Raw genomic sequence first — 6,000 nt, 5'->3', positions numbered from 1 at the left:
TAGGTACTGATAGGCGAGGATACTAGTGGTGCGTCAATCAATATTGCGTTTTTGATTGAAATCGATATAGTATTGCTAAATAAAATATTGTGATACTCAAGTGTATCAATTCTTTCTTACACCCCTAGTGTTCAGTGGTGCAGTATAAAACCAAGTGTTGTTTTGCCATTGTTCTCTGGCTATAAATGGCTAAAATCATCCTACAAACACCATTAAGTGCTCTTCATGTTATGGGATAATTTTGACGAGATTCATTATTTCTACATCCAGTATACTATAGATGCATAGATGTATCTACTATGGTTTGGCAGAGTTTATGTGAAAACTGTCATAACAAAATATAAAGTGCGGTCATAAAAAGGTGGTGCAGACGTCTACATGTCTTTTATACGTCTGACTAGTAGTTACACAGACAAAGAATTGTTCGCTTTTGACATGGTGCCACATCGTAATGTGATGGTAGCTCTTAAAAACGCACTGGAAAAGATATGTTTTGATGTAGCATGAAAAGAGGTTCTACAATTACCAACCAAAGAGCCACTTCTTAGTGCTTTTAGCACCAGGTCTCTCTCAGACTGCAAATCCAAGCCTTTTTTTCATTTAGTTGTTGCTGACATGTAAGGGGGTCCACAAAGATCTATTAAACACTTCATAAGGGTGATCTCTAAAAAGGTTTTAATGACAGAAAACACAATGTGTTGCCTCCTGGGGTAAAAGTTGAGGGGACTATAATTAAGACACCTAAAAGCACAGATTTTTGGAAACCAAACTTTTTCTTTTGCACCGTTAAACTTGTTCCAGTTGATGAAAAGCATGTGTGATGTTTAAAAGCTCAGAACCTACTTTCACGCAATGCGTGAGAGTGGACTGAATATCCTAGTAATTTGTAGTAGTTTGGAATAATAATAATACTTTATTTTCTTTCCTAAAAGCATGTGATTAAAGACATTAGAACTTAAATTGGACTTGGGTTATAATTTAGGGGAAATAAAATGTTTTTTCACTGGCATAGTCCAAACAGTGACCAAGGTTCATGACCCTGTGATACCGCCACCCATGACATGATACAGCAGCGACAAATATAGTGATCATTAGCAAAACAATGCCTCCAGATCCCCTTTAATGTTTTTGTTATCTAAGCACTTTGACCTTTTTCCTGATGAGAGGCAAACACAAAAGACCAATCAATAGTGTCATTTCACAATGGTCACACCAATACCTTTATCCCAGCACTAGGTAATGCTCTTTATGGTCTTTCATCAGTATACCTATAATTATCTGGCTGATTAACCTGCCAGGTCTGTTCATAGACTGAATTACTGGTGTAGATAGATCTAAAGCCACACTGGCCCAGCTTCCTTGTGTTTGTGTCCTTGCATTTGTAGAAATAACAATCAAAGGGGCTCCTTTTATATACTGAGGAGGTAAAGCCTTTGGTATTCATCTGTCCCTGAGTTCCAAGTTTCATTAAGGATAAATATTTCTACATACTGCACTCCCTGATCCTTCAGTCAAACTTATTTAACATCAAAAAGACCTCGTCATTTTTCAAAAAGAAACAGCCTACAGTGTGGTTTGTTTTGCCAAAAGCCATTTTCCCTCGGTCCAGTCTTGAATCCACTGGACTGGCATTGTAATAATGCCTGTCATCGCTGTAGCAACTGCTAATGTTGCAACTCAGAAACCTATCTTGTCTAAATGTGATAAAATATCTTTTAAATGGTTGGGAAATTAAATGAAGCCCATTAATGTAATGGTTAATGGCCCTGCACTGTGTTACATTGACAGAGGTGAGCAGAATGGCTCAGTGCTGACCTCACAATGTGATTATGAATTCTATCTATATATAGATCGATCTATCTATCTATCTATCTATCTATCTATCTATCTATCTATCTTTAGATCTATCTATAGATCTATCTATCTATCTATCTATCTATCTATCTACACACACATACATACATACATACATACATACAGTATATACCACTGTTTTTTAGAAATCAAAAATTCCAATCTCTTCCACAACTTACACTCTTCTGTCAACACGATCCAATGCACAAAAGCAATCAGTCAGTCTGAATGAAGGGAACCACTTCACATTGGGGGAAAAGCCATTTCAAATGAATCCAATAGATGTTTTGGTTGGTTTTGGCAGCCTTTAAAAAAAATTAAAGAAACAACACCGTCAAAGCACAACAACAGCAATAGAAATAGACAAGAAGAAGTAAAACCCCTTCAAATTCAGGGGAGCAGCTGGACCTGGTCATACAAAGTGTGACACCATTCCTCCAAAACTCTGCTGGTTGTCCAACCGATACATTAATCATACAGCAAAGGGACACTCAGTTGTTAAGACTCAGTGACGATCCCCTGTGCTTCACCAACAGACCAGTAAAAATGTTAGCTTATGTTAGATATTAGATTTATTAAAAGATAAGACAATATTTAATAGTTTATTATTTGAGAGTAGAGCTAGTTCCACTAAATTTATCCATTTGCAATAAAGTTGATTCTTTAATAATTGAGGGCAGGAAGAGTTGGGCATCAAACCGGTTGTCAACCTATCTAACAATTAGACAGCTACTTGCTCTATCAATAAACACACCAAGGTATTCATAGTGGCGATAATCTGATCCATTTCCCCACTGATCTCTACCTCCCTTAGTGCAGTCAGCACATTTTCTGTACAAATAATGCCAGCTTTTGATACTGTGTTGATACTGTATATATTTTAAGATGTTTTACCGAATGAGTGTACAGAGTCTGTGCCATTTTGTCTCATGTTTTAGCCAAAAAACAGTTGTACTGTTTTTGTCTGAATATCAGGCTGCCGGCTGCCCCTCAGGCATGTGTGACCATAGCTGGACACTCTTCATTCCAGCGAGCGAGGTGCACTTAAACGGCATAAGGGTCAACATTCTGTTTACCTTCTATTTTCCACATATGTACATGTCACATGCTCCACTGTGGATCTCCTAGCTCTCTGTGGAGTGGTTAGACTAACCCTGTTGAAAAATTGATCTACAAAGAAAGCCAAAAAAGTGAAGTGTATATGCTGTACTGTATGTCCTTGTCTTCCTTAACTGATAGTCTTGAGCCATGTGAGGTTGTAATGAATGAGACGGCTTTAGTTGCCACTGATTTGAACACATATCAGTGTAGCTGTAGACCTTCAGAGATGCAAACCGTAATGTCACACAGTTTGCTTGTACACAAACTATTTGTGTTTATCCTTAAAGCTGCACTAACTCATATTTTTAAAATAACAATGGATCTCATTGATGTGACATAATTTTGTGTAATGTTAAAGGGGTCACAGTGACACAATCAGAGAATTGACCTGCAATACAGCTCAGCTCGAGGAAGAGTTGTAATGTGTTTCAGCTCATTGGTTTGGTTTTACGGCTTGCTACTTTACTATTGTGGTTTACTCCGCTCTCAAAGCGTCATTTTTGGTGGCAGCAGGCAGCTGTTTTCAGTGGAAAAGATCTAATAAACCCACTGTACATTATAGAAAACTGACAAAGTTGGCAACTTGTGGGTGAACATACACAAAGAATCAGATGTTTGTGAAGACCAAAAACAGAGCTAAAAAGAGAGTGAACATTGGACTTGCATTTACTGTATCAGGTGGCCGAAAACACACCATATGTGTATAGTAAATATATTTATAATCGAAATGGGTAAAAAACAAAAGAATTAGAACTCAAGGTCCACAAACTAACATTTTGTGGAGTTTTCAAATGCATCTCACTGTCTTCCTTAGCGGACCAAAGACACATTCTTCTTCATTGTCACAGTTAAATGTTTTAAACCTGAAGTTGGGGACAGATGTGCGGGGACATGCACTTAATTTGACACCTGTCAGTCTGCCACAAGATGATGTGTGGCATCATGAATTTCCTCTCAACAGCCTCTCACAATGTATTCTCAGACAGCTTTTCCTGGCCACCCCTCTCTACGCCTCATCTAAGATATATTCTCCCCTCCTGTAACATGTCATGACAGGCTGTGTGCGGAGCATTTAAAGCATTGGCTCGAGTGACACTCGTGTCCAGATAAACTAGGGGGCTGTGGCGGACCTGCGTATTAGACCTGTGGACAATAAATCTATATGATGCACGGCACAGCACCTTATCTCCTCAAAGCCACGGGCGTATTAAGTTGCAGAGCAACAGTGGCCTCTCTCCCAAGGTCAATATGAGAGGGGAGGGCAGCGGTAATGGAGGAGGGGCGGGGGGAGGAGAGGGAGTGAGAGGGCCAGAGTGGAGGAGAGGGAGAAAGGTAGAACAAAATGTAATGAGGGTTTAAAATACACTTTCACAAGAGAAATATCTTGAGTATCAAAAACATGCTGTAGCAAACCCTTTGACACAGCAGCAAACCCCCTTGTGTTGTTGACCCTTTGCTCCTCTCGCTACATCTGCTCTCTCCATTACTCCTTTTGTTTATCTCTCCATTTCCTCGCCTTGACTCTATGAGATGTCATCATGTTTTCTATCTGACAATATGGCAGTGGTTGGAGCACTTGCATACAAAGATCTACTGTATATCTACTCTCTCCTTGTGGATTATTTGAATGCACTGCGGCGATACCTGATGACACTTCAACCTTGAGTTGTGCACCCTTTGGGCCAGCATAATGACGACAGAAACAAAGCATCAAGGCCTCCATAATCTGTCTGCGAAGCAGGATAAACAAATCAAATGAACTGATTCCAACAAATCAAATGAACTGATTCCAGGCCTGATACTGAAACAGTGGCAGTCTGGAAGAGGAAATACAACGACTTAATGAACTACACAAAGATATGAAACCAAAATGAAATGGGCAGCAATTGTATAATGTTTGCAACTTGCAGCTTTGCTTCAGACTTACCATCCTCACTCTATTCATCCTCACTTATGTAACGACCAGTATCACAGAATGTTAAATGAGGCTGACTATACTTTACAGTCGTTATCCACATGTACTGTGCACTAAAGCATAGACATTCAGCTGATCTGGCCCAAGTTCATGTAGTTGTTGCATACTGACTTTTATGACTAACATGTCAGCAGCATGTTGCTGATGTATATTCTTAAATCTGTTGATGCTACTGTATGCATCTTTAGTAGATACGTATACTGTCTCTGGGTTATATTTACCTAGGAGTTAGATGGGGATTCGATACATTCACTTCTGTGTTGAGCCTCCTCAGGGATAAATTCTTTCAAAATACAGTAGAATAACAACTTTTGGTCCTTTGCATGACCCTGGTATCCTGACAACATACATGACACAGATGTAGATTGCACTTTTAAAAACTAAGTAGTTTACAAAGTGCTTTGAAGTCCTTTTGTGAGGCCTGGATCTGCAGCTGTTTTCTAACTTAAAAGGAGCAGCATCTAGATGTAATGTTGCAGACTGCAACTAATCGAATACCCCACCGCTCACCCCTCCCTTTCTAAACATGTAATAGAACCCACGGCGGCTTTCAGTTAAAGTAAAAACCTGAAAGGCCCTCTCTAGAGCCAGTTTTTGGTTTGTTGTTCTGGGCTACTATAGAAACATGGAGGTGCAACATGGCGGGTTCCGTGGAATAGGACCCGCTCCGTATGTAGATATGAATGGCTCATTATTAACTAACAAAAATACAACAATTCTAAGTTTCAGGTGATTATACACTAATGAAAACATAGATATGAATATTATATACCATCTGCCAAATAGATTCCCCTAAAACCTACACACAGCTCCTTTAATTTTAGGTTTAAAAGTTGATCTGTAAGTAATTGCAGATTAGGCTGCAGAAAAAGCACTGGAGAATACATAATCAGAAACATAACACACTTTAATTAAAGAAATTGCTAATTTTAGCAAATGTAAGTTGGTAAGATGGGACCTCTCTGTGTGCACATGGAGGCAGGACAGCTCTAGAGGGGGGAAAAAAACAAAACCTTTTCACTGGTGGTTATTAAAAAATGTAACAATTGTTCCATCTCAGATTCAGGTTA

The sequence above is a fragment of the Sander lucioperca genome, chromosome 9 (assembly GCF_008315115.2).
Source record: "Sander lucioperca isolate FBNREF2018 chromosome 9, SLUC_FBN_1.2, whole genome shotgun sequence".
Lineage (NCBI taxonomy): Eukaryota > Metazoa > Chordata > Actinopteri > Perciformes > Percidae > Sander > Sander lucioperca.
The sequence above is the reverse complement of the archived record's forward strand: the minus strand, read 5'-3'. Positions refer to the sequence as shown.